This window comes from Notolabrus celidotus, chromosome 16 (assembly GCF_009762535.1).
Source record: "Notolabrus celidotus isolate fNotCel1 chromosome 16, fNotCel1.pri, whole genome shotgun sequence".
Taxonomy (NCBI): Eukaryota; Metazoa; Chordata; class Actinopteri; order Labriformes; family Labridae; genus Notolabrus; species Notolabrus celidotus.
The window spans coordinates 20,951,461-20,963,715 of record NC_048287.1 but is presented as its reverse complement, the minus strand read 5'-3'; the positions used below and the strand labels follow the sequence as shown (position 1 = coordinate 20,963,715).

At 38.5% G+C, this 12,255-nt stretch overlaps 1 protein-coding gene across 1 annotated transcript in view; it reads right to left on the bottom strand.

Annotated features, from left to right (window-relative positions):
• Positions 1-12,255, bottom strand: part of LOC117828500 (oxysterol-binding protein-related protein 10) — a 97,277-nt gene that overhangs the window by 80,011 nt on the left and 5,011 nt on the right. The gene's annotated exons all lie outside the window — the stretch shown is intronic.

The following is a 12,255-nucleotide window of genomic DNA, read 5'->3' as shown; positions in this document are numbered from 1 at the left end:
CAAAACTCTGAGATGTAATCAGCCCTATGCGTGTGGTTAAAGACACATCTGTCACAACACAGAACATCCTGATGCTCATCCATTTGTTCTTTTTGCTGATATCCTTCTGACAAATCACCAGCAGAAAAATAATTACGCTTAGTCAAGGACATTTATCCACATCAACAGAATCACTATGCCATTTCCTGATGGCATTAACATTGTTGCTGCAGGAAATAGCCTGTCAGCACAGTTTGCATCTCCTCCCCAGTTCTTTTTTTTGTTGCAGTAAATTCTCAAGAATGCAAACAAGAACAAAGGCAGAATACCAGCAAAGGAGGAAGAAGAGTTATTTGTATATGTTTAGTAATAAAATGTGTAGTGTTGTTATGTATGTGAGTTATGTAAGGACAATATCTTATAACTATGAAGCATCAAAAGAAGATATGCAATTATCTTAACCTCCAAGGGAGCTGAAAACATCAAATAAAAAAAGGTGAAACAGCATAAGGTTGAGTTATCAGCTTGTTGAGTTCAATATTGACAATACGTGTAACTCTGTTTTGGTCTCCAACTCCTACTAGGAAGAATACAGGATTCTGGTGTGAGAGATGAGAGTACGTGCTCTGTTTTTTTATTTGTTTGACTCTATAAAAATCCACTGATGTAGGTTTATGTCTCAGTTTTGATCCATGTGCTGCTATGAGTGAATTCATGACCTTGAAAACAGCAGCTAACACAGTGTCTCCTCAAACACCCATTCTTCTGTTGCACGTTTCACATGGTCCTACACTTGCTCGTGAGACTGAAACCTTGTTCTTTAACTTTCCTTCATTCAAATCTGACTTTTAAGTTGAAAGCCTGAGCATCTACAGTTCAACGCCAACTTTGCAAACTTAATCTGATAATAAGGAAAGTGTTACACAATAATCAGCACAGAAAAGAATAAGTGATTAAATTGAGATTTTGAGTTAACTCCTCAGCAAAAGGCAGAATCTATATTAATAATGTAATACCTTAAAAAAAAGAGTATCAAAGGACTAAGCAGGCTTTTTTTAATCAACAAAATCAAACACCATAGGTTTCCTTCCCACCAGAGCTGCACCACTCAGACTCACAGCTTTGATCAAAGCAGCACAGCAGTGATCCTTTCCAGCTAACACATCTGCAAAAAGATGATTCATCCCCCCACCCTGCTGACCATTTAGAGAGACATAAATTTAGAACCTACATATGAAGCACTTCTTGCAGATCCGGCCTCCAATCATGAAATTATGAAATCACGTAGGAATACTTGTATGATGCACAAACGATCATTAGGCCAGTAAGCAAACCCGTGTATTATCTGACAACAGGGGAAATATCTCCCTCCACAGAGGTCTTCTTTTCTTTTTTCGCTTTCTGAAATTAAAGTCCATTTCAAACATCATTACACTGGAATGTAGCCGTACCTCCACATGCAATTTATTCATATCTTTAAGTCTTTGATCTACAACTACAAAAACAACTTTGACTAAAGTATTCTTACTTTTAGCATGATGGTATGGTATGCAGGCATACGCTGCATGAATTTTAATCTTCATTATCGTGAATCACTCAAAAAAAAAACATCAGAAAAAGTCCAACAGCTTTATTTTGTAACACATAACCATCTTAGTAACTCTAGAAAATAAAAATCTCAGCACTCTACATCCAGTTTTACAAGTGTTCAGTGCATGTATATGAATGTGCATGTTTGTGTCAAAAACAGAACAGGAGCCTGGCTGTTTGGATTGTAAGCCTAAAAAGACTTTCCTGACAAAGTCTGCATCATTTTTTGTCAGCTTTTCAGCAACTAACAGAAGTTCCAGCAGAAAGTTTCTTAACTTTTTGAAAAACAGTCACCATTTCAACTTTTGACCTCTCCTTTTTCACATTTTCTCTTCCAGCATAGCCTGGATCTGGAAACCAGCAAAGAGGTGGAGGCTGTAGCTCTAGAAAACAACTACTGTACTTTACTGTACAAAAAATTTACGACACAACTTCATGACCTTATGAGTTTCATTTGAAGTCAGCTTAACTGTGGATAATTAGTAGCCTTAGTATGATCCAAATGGAGGTGTTACAAAACAACAACTCACCCCCATACAGTTGTCAAGGAGAGAAGTCTAAAAAACAAAACCATTTTGGTACCATGCTTTAGAAATGTTTAATTCTGCTGTCAAAAGGGCATTTTAATATGGGCTGTAACAGGTCGTCCTTGGATTTAGGAGCCAGCCTCAGATAGACACTCAGGGAACTGCAGGTTTATGCTATAGACTGTATAAATAATGGACGTAGTATCTGTGACGTCATCCATCTGTTCCTGAGCACTGTTTTGAAGCCAATCTTTGGCAGCAGCCATATTGGTAATGCCAGACTCAACCAGTCATAGTGTGACGTAAATGGGCGGAGTTTGAGCCTCCTAGCCAAAAGCTATGTGTTCCCATCTGGGAGACAAATCAGTCATGTCCTTATTTTGGCAAAAACTTGTAATCTTAATATCTTCTGAACTGTCGCGTTAGAAAAAAATTCACCCCTGCACAGTGTGTGCCGATAGATAAATTAGCTGCATAGAGCCAAGCCATTTTTTGAACCAGGCTGTAATTATTAATTATTAATGATGCAAAGATCGTCTTTTTGAGTTGCTGTCTATGTGGTTTTTGGTGTTTCTGCAGCCAGCCTCAAGCGGTTTCTCAATGTATTGCAGTTTATAACACTTCCGCATGGGCTTCATAGTTAGAGACTGGAGGTTGCCGCTTGGTTTATGCACTTCCTCATTGGCTTCATTTATCAACACCACCACACCACTACTACTTTCATTCCAATTTTATTCCATTGCCCCTTCATTTTACCAATCAACTTGTTGAGCACAAGGTTATCCTTGTTGTTACACAAGACAAAGTTTGAAAACCTGCAAACACAGAATTAGAATTGAAAAAAATAGATTTATTCTTCAACACAATGCCTGGTTTTTATTTCCAAGCTAAGTAGTTTGATGACAGTTTGAAGTATACAGAGATCAAGGTAGTTTATGCAGATGACGATCTTTCATACTATTTTATATGTTTATTATGTTTGGCATAGTTACTTCACAATTATTTATAGTATGTTATTTCGTTTTCATGAATTATCTAAAGGAGAATTTTCACATGTTGGTGTTCACCCTTGTGATCACATGAAATGCATAGTGACCTCAAATAAAACCATTGATTCCCTGGGATTGGATGTTGTTGGAAATGTTTGGGATAGTGTCACTTCACATCACTTCAAAATATGTAGTGTATGAGGCATAAACGATACATAACAGAAGGTAGGTGAAGTTATTCTTGGACACTTTATATGCTAAACTGGTTCATACTACCAGTTCAGCTCTTGATTTAAAGGAATGTTTTATGCCCCACAGGGTCCTCACAAGTATACTATGCATATTTGTGTGTATAGAAATGACTATCAAGCACATTTCCTCCAACATAAAAACACACACACGCGCACGCGCACACACACACACACACACACACACACACAGAGCTCCTACACAACATAACAGCACTTCATGCTAACACATGGCCTCCCACACAGTAGCAGAATTAGCTCCACTCAGTTCTGTTGCCCACCACGACATCGCCTGCCAAACACACACACACACACACTGTTATAGCGTGTGATGAATACTGGAACATGACTGATGACTGTAATTACTCCAACACCGTCTGCCACCACCACTCCTCCTTCCAATCCAACTATATATATCAATACTATAGGCACTTCAAGCAGTAGCTGTCTGTCAGTGCTGGCAAAGATACTTTTCTTCTTATGATGTTGACTTCAGGGGCAACTTTGAACTATAAACATCTGTAACAGCCTTTATTTATTTCAGCTTTTTAAAATTCTAATTAGATGTTTTGGGTTGATTTTATATTTTATATCAACTACATGTAATCTATCTCTACCGGAGTATGATGAGTGTCAGAAGAGCCATTTATCTAACTTGTTTTTGTTTTCTCCACTAATCACATCTACTTTAACTACTCACAAGGCAGTTAAATATACAAATTTAAGTCCTGTGAATAATTGTTTAACTTAAAAAACAACATAACAGGGTCGCAACATTTAATACTGTATCTCTAAACTCAGTTCCTGAAGGATTCATAAGATGTTTGTCCAACATCACAATTTTAAGAACTTAAAAAACTGTCAAAGAAAGCATTTTATGGCAAATTTTCTGTACCAAAACTTCATCAGTAAAATTCTTTTTGATAGTTAGAGATAGTTTTTTGATAAAGCTTATAGTAAGGGCTGGATCAGGTCTGGACCAGCTCTTAGATATGCTGCTATAGGCTTAGACTGCCAGGCGAAGTAACACACTGGGATCCCATCTCACCCCTCTCTCTGCCTATCAATTACTTTAACTCTCCCTGTCCAATAAGTTACTAACCATAGACCTTTCTGGTGTACCTGAGCTCCCTTGTAGGTTCCTCTGAGTCGCTGCCATAGACTGCCTGCTGCTATGGACGTGCCAGACTCCAGCTGCTACAACTACTACTTTCCGTCTCATCACTATCATCCCTCTCTCCCTCTTAATCTCCTTTATCCCTCTTTCCAACCTCAACTCAGTCGAGACAGGAGGCCGTCTAACATGAGTTTGGTTCTGCTCAAGGTTTCTGACTGTTAAAAGGCAGAAACCTTGTCTTGATGTCGGGTCTTTGTTAACTATTTAACATAGAGTATGGTTTAGACCTGTTATGTTTGTAAAAGCGTCCTGAGATAACATTTGTTGTGATTTGGCACTATACAAATAAAGAATTGATTGATTGATTGATTGATTGATTGATTGATTGATTGATTGATTGATTGATTGATTGATTGATTGATTAATTGATTAATTGATTGATTGATTGATTGATTGATTGATTGATTGTGCTAGATTTTGCTTGCAACCCTGGATGGACTATTTTCTCTTTTATGTAACTGACTTTCAAAGTAGATGTGTGAAGCATTTCTCTCATACTGGAAGTACCAACAAAAAAAATATGCTCCAAGTCCAAATTGTTGATTTGATGTTAGTCCTGCAACTGACAAAGAAAATAGCCAGTTAGAGTTTAGGATTTTGGGGTGGCATCATGGGTGGCCAATCAGCTTTCAAGGGGGGCGTGTGCCACCCCTGGCCACCTCTCTGGAGTCTGGACACACCCCTGTTCACAAGGGTTTTACAAAAAAATTCACTATATTTATACTAATTTTGTTATCACTGATTGCATCTTTAATTATCACACTGATTATTCTAAAATAAATTAATAGTAGAATATATAATACTTCAAAAAGCCACTCACATGCACTGCCCTCCTGATACTGTCCTCGTATCACTCAGGTGCACCGCATGTGCTTTTATTTTTTTCCCAATGCCAGCCTCCGGGCACACAGTTTGGATGATTTCTGTGTGAGATGGTGTGCGAACACGGCAGGTTATTTTCTGGTGCATTAGCAGCAAGCAAGCTGTTGATTACATCCCTCCTGTTGCAGACTCTTGCTGCTGTGTGCTCTTTACCTCACCCCCTACTTTGTCACTGTTTGTGTTTGTCAAGTCATGTCATGTCGAACCAAATGTGTTTGTGTAGCACCTCAAAAACAACAAAGGCTGAGCAAAGTGCTTCACAGACAGAGGCAAAATAGGACAGTCTAAAATTAAAAAACTGTGATGATCACAGACAAACATGTTTTATAGTTCCAATATAGGAATAGTTTTACTTCATATTACAGGTAACACATGATCAGTACTCATGATGTTCGCCAGAAATAATCTGGATGACACTGGTTTGAGTCCAGTGGCTTTCTTAACAAATCACCTCAATACATGCTGAGTATATCAAATAGTAGTTACATATTGGGTAGATGTAGTGAATGCGATCAGATCTATGATTGCCTCAAAGCTTGATTTTAACTTCAGTGTCATATACTTAGGAAATATACCAACTGAGCTAAAAAGGCAGGACAGGTATTACAGATACTATTAGCTGGTAGTAAGAAAGCCATAACCAGGAAATGGCTGAATAAAGAATCCCCTACAATCAATGAATGGAAAGAAATTATTCAAGAAATGTATTGTATGGAACAACTGACTTTCTCACTAAGACATGCAACGAAAAATGGGGAAAAATATTGGAAGAACTGGACAACTTATATTAACATGTAATGATTTCTATAATTTATATTATATATTTATATATTTTGCATGTTCTGCTGTGGAAAATGCCTTGTTTGTGCCTGCTGTTGACAACCTTGAACTAACAGGACCTTAAGGATTTTAAAGAAATTCTCAGACTATTAAGAACTGGACATGCATGCTGTTGAATAACACAGCTTGTTTGTTTATTTGTTTTTTTTCTCCTCTCTGTCTCTTATTATGGTATATCATGTCAAGTATTTTACCTCACTCATGATGATGACCCTGTCTGTCTTATGTTCTCAGTATTGTTTGTAAAATATTTGTTACAAAACAAGAAAAATAAAGTCTAAAAAACAAAAACAAGCAATAGTTACATGGGATCATCGATGTATGTCTGTTTCAGTGAGGAGCAGGAGGGACAGAACAAGACTTTAGACAGATGCCCTGTCACAGAGTCCTGACCCCAAAAACCCAGTCTCAGCAAAGTAGCTGATGTCAAATGTGGTAAACAGCAGAGCATGGCATTTCTGTGTGTGCATTCGTGTGCATAAGTTTGTGTCAGCCTGTCCCTGCCAAGCTCCGACATGCAGACAGCAGAGCTCGTGTTGCACACATCATGCCACCAAAATAATGCAGTACACTTCACTTTATTTGAAAAGATCTGTAGAATGGTGTTGTGGAGAATGACGGCTTGCGTAACATAATAACATTGGAGCCCTGATACACCTTACCTTCCAGACAACCCATCACTGACGTGGCTTTGCCCAAGTTGTAAACAGAAGTTAAAACATGGGTGCTGGACTCTCTCAGCTCAGCAGAGCATCACTTTGACATGCAACATGAGCATAGTAGGAAATGGGAAATGTGAATGCAGGTCCAACTGTTCTGAGTGAATTCATAAAAATAAAAAGTATTTATTTATTTATTTATTTATTAGTATTGTATTGTTATTGTTGTATTTATGTATTTGTGCATGTTGTAAGGTGACCTTGAGTGTCCAGAAAGGCGCCAATAAGTAAATCTATTATTATGCATGTAACATTGTGTGGTCTTTGTCCGATGAGAGCTTCTCTAAAAAATAAACTATTTTTGGGGAAAAAAACACAGTCCTACTATTATACACATCACATCCTATAGACTATGTCAAACTATGAACTGTATTAGGAACAGACAGGCCAGCATGAAACAAACTATGATTCGTAAACTCTTTAAATAAATAAAAAAAAGCAAAATGAACCTGATCTATTTGAAGACATATCACATCAGGATTCCACCATGATTACTTAATGCTAATTTGAAACATCACAACAGTTTCCTGATGAGCTAAAACTCATGATTTTAATCACTATCCTTGATAGCAGATGGGGTAATTCAAGTGATAACTAATAGCAGTGGTAATAGTAATAGCTACATGGAATAAAGAAAGAATAAATTAGTTGAAAATAGTCTTTGAATTGTCTGGATACAGTTTTAGGATTTATCTCTGCTCTCTACCTGTGTTTACGTCCTTTGAGCTCAGGGCTGCTGAGTCTGCTCCGGTCAATGAACCAAAGGAATCTCTCCTTGAAAGTTTGACCTTCACCTTGATGCACTTTGTAACTGAAACTGGACAGGTATCATGGCCCCAGGGAAAGAAAGAAAACCCTCCTTAAATACATTCCCTGCTAACAGTTTAGCCTACACACAGAACACTCCTGCTATCTGACATTTGTTTGCACGTCTGATAAGGAGACTGTAAATCCCACCTGAACATGGCACACACTTTCGATTTCCCTTCATCTATAATAGCTTTCTCTTACCGATGTGACATGAGCATGTGTGTCTTCCTACACTCATGTATTCCTGTGGGTGCAAATCAAGATGCAGTTCAGTGCATCACCCGCCTGTCAGTTTAATGGGAGGGAATGAAGAAGCTCTCCACCTCCACACCCCTACCCCACCCCTCTTCTCAGTCACATACACTGGCTTCAATCCCACATAATAACAAACACTGTAGCTTCCTCCTCCTCTGCAGCAGCAACAAGTCGGTTATTTTTGCATGCGTGATGGTTATAAAGGACTAATTTCATTCCCCAGATTACACCACATCTGCAGAATGCACCCTGCATAATTCATGTTAGGTATACAAGAGTTCTGCAGCTTACAGGAAATTCACAATCAAAGATCTTATATTCAGCTTAATTACCCAAAATACAGCTAGATGTTTCATGCAGCGCATAACAACAACAGGTGTAGGCTCGAGTTACGCGATAACATTTAGAAACTCACACAAAGCTTCTCGTAAAAAACTCCTCTCCAGTCTGAGTTGAGTAAATCGGACAGAGCAGAGAGTGAACTCATAAATGCTGCATCGAGCACATAATTAACTGCTGTGTTCTCCACAGTTGTTGCTGCTGAGATGTTGTTCATTATGAGAGCAGCTGCAGTGCTTCACTAGCAGTATTAAACCACCACGAGGTATGAGGACAATGTCTGCTCAAAGGAGGAGAGTAAAGTAACAGTGTGATATCACTAACCACAGTGACCTGGGACGAGTACAGCTACACAGCAAGGCTGGGACTTGTAGACTTAATTCAGGTGATCCTGAGAGTAAAGTTAAGGAGATATTTAATGAAAAAGCAGTCTGACAACATGTATGAAGAACTCAGAGTAACCCTAGCAAAGTGAGGAATCAGAAAAATATGGAAACACTGCAAGAAGCACAGATATTAATGGAAGCTGTTTACAGAGGACACAAAAAACACTGATGGGACTCAACAGAGCTTTGCCTAATCTCATCCTTCCTTTCTATGATTGTCTTGTGCTTTCATAATCTCTAATTAAAAGATTAAAAATCTGTATGTGTGAGACTGCATTCTGGTGTCAGAGGTGTTTCAGTTTCAGTTTGTAGTAAGAATAGTCTTATTTTCATGTTGAGTTCATGCAGCATTGTAAACAGGAAAACAGTCCAAAGAAGGGAATGCATTCTGCCATTGTGCAACATGAAACCTACTGAAAGTTGTCTCAAAATCTAGCTTTAATTATAACTTAGCTGTGTTAAATACTCCATTCTCATTGGTCAAAACCTCATAACAACTATGATAAATTCTCAACAGCAATTTAAGCGACACTAGGGACAGCCTGATCACACGCACGGCATGTCAAAGTAGTTCTGCACTTTTCACCTCTGCCTCATGTGAAAAAAAATGTTTGTTTTTTCGCCTCAGGCTGTTGTAAGAGTCAGGTAATAATGACCGAACAGTACACAGGTGTGAGAGCAGCCTCACTGGCCCACACCATCTCTGATAGAGAAAAGTGAAACAAGAGCTTGTCCTGCAATTCAGGCAACTTCAGCAGAGCTGGTAAGTGCATCTCAAAGTCACTTAGAAACTAAGACCATAAGAGAGAGTGATGATAGCAGTTATGTTAAAAGTTGTGACAATTGCCTCATGATTTTCTTTTAGGTGTATCAACTGCCAGAAACGTCAGCTGATATTCATGCAGAAGTCCTGTTCACCTTATCCAATGTTACCATCAGCAGAAATGTTCAACTGAATGCCAGATACACTGAGAAGGGGGTTATGCGGTTAAGAGTACAAACAGGGTGAGTAACTGTACCCTTAAGGGATTCTAATATGCATAATCACCTGCTCATGATGCATTTACCCTTGCTTAAAGGTGACATATCATGCAAAATCGACTTTTTAATGGTTCTCTACCTGAAATATGTTTCCCTGGCATGTCTACAAACCCCCCGAAAACAAAAAAAATCCATTCTGCCCCTGTTTTGATTTCTCCACCTTTCTGTAAATGTGTGCCGAAACGAGCCGTTTCAGACTTCCGTGTTTTTGTTACGTCTCAACAATATCCGGTCTGTCACGGAGTCAGAGCTCGGAGCTTGTTCAGCACATAGACTGGATAAAATATAACTCAATCCCTCCTCCGATTTTCATTACCTGCACACGTGTGCTAACAAGGAGCTTAGGAGGGAGGCATGCTGGTTGTAGGCTGTCTTAATAAACACAAAGGTCGGTTTTACTCCCCACGTCTGCAGAATTGAAGATCTAGTGGATGATTTCATGGAAAAGTGCTAGCACTAGTTAGCATAGCTACATGTTAGTAGCTGTGTACCAAGATACACGTCGATATACTGACAAATAAAACAACAAGAAACACAAAATCTGTGACCAATGGTTCAGAAAGGTCCTGCTGCCTTTCTGGCAGAGGTCGGTTTTACTCCTCACGTCTGAAGATTTGAAGATCTAGTGGATGATTTTTATTTTTCAAGGAAAAGTGCTAGCGCTAGTTAGCATAGCCACATAGCTACATGTTAGTAGCTGTGTACCAAGACACACGTCGACATACTGACAAATAAAACAACAAGAAACACTAAATCTGTGACCAATCGTTCAGAAAGGTCCTGCTACAGACGCCTCTCCGTCAGGATCAGATTCAAATTCAGAGGGTTGAAGTAGCGCGGTTGCATATTCAGCCAACATGTAAACATTAGATCAACGTGCTGGAGAGCCGAGGCCACATCCACTTCCTGAGGGGGCGTGGTCAGAGGGAAAACAGACCGTTCTGAACAGGGCTGAAGAAGAGGGTTTTTCAGGCTTGCCAAAATCTGATTTCAAAGTGTTTTTTTGAGCATAAACTTTAAAGACATGTTTTGGGGACCTCTTAGACCAATATGTTTTGATGAAAAAAGCGTAATATGTCACCTTTAATGTCTTTGAACAGATATCCTAATCCATGTGTCAACACCAAATCCATTTATATTTCTCAAGTTGCTAATCGTGCTGTAAACAAAGAAAGTCGTCCATTGTTTTGAGAGGCTGAACCATCATTAAATGGCAGTGAACTGGTTCCAAAATCCAAGGTGAACTACTGAACTTGAACCTAAATCTCACAACCAATGTGCTTCACATAAGGAAATGGTTGCAATCTGGTTGAGGCAGTAGTGTATTTGGTTTTGGTTTTGGTTTAGAGGTGGATCATGGTTTGGGGAGAGAAAAGGGAGTCATAAAGGGCATGCACATTTGACAGAAACATAATCTTCTGTTCTTGAAATACAGTTCGCAGCTCTGCTGTGGAGGAGCTTCTTGAAGAAACCCCTGAAGGCAAAAAATAGTTTGTGATGTCGTCAGTTGTTCCCCAGTCAGTTGGGTGTTTGTGTATTTGTTTTGTGTGTTTGTTGTATTTACTGGTCTTTTTCTGTGTTTGGTTTTGTTTTGCATATTTGCAGTAAAAAATGTCTCAGACTTTGTGTCTCTATAAAAATGTTTTCTAGTTGTAGAGCTTTGTGCTCTCACGGCTACACAAATGTATAAATGTTTTATTGTTATCACTACACTTTTACAATCTCATTTAACACCCTATAATGAACCCTATCTTTATGACTCTTAGAACCTCGACTGCAATAATTAGTCAGTTTATCAATAAGGTGACTGACTGCTGTGTTTTTCCTTGTAATAACATAACTCAGGATAATGATTGTTAGACTAATGAAGTTTGCACCTCAAACATTTGTACTGAGCTGACCTGCAATAGGTTCGTATCAGCCAACTGCTAATAAGACAGCCCTTAGGATTTATTAGCCATAACATAAAATAAAGAACATAACACTGAGTTGTACTACTTACAGTTTGCCTACCCCTAGGCTTTGCAGCGGTTTACTGGACAATATACTACAAGAAAAAGGTGATGCCTCACCACTATAGGGCTGAAACTTACAATTACTGTCTTCAATTATTACATAATCATTTCCGGAGACAGTTCAAGACCACTATATCTAGTTTTCTATTAAAGATGACTCAAAAAACATTAAATACTAACACTGAATCGATGGATCACGTTTTTTTTTAGCATCTTGCTCTGAATAAAAATGCTAAAACAGAAAGTTTGTCAGCTGTTAATACAAAAACACTGCTAAACCTAGCTCCATCAACTATTGTAGAGTTGGGTCATCACATTTTTGATACTATGTCAGCCAAAATTGGATAGAATATGAATACATTATTCATCAAAACTTTATTAAAGGAGGATCATTGTGTTGAGTTAATACGTTTTTTTAAGTTTTGTTTTCTGTCTAAGTTCAAAGTGTTTGTTTACCT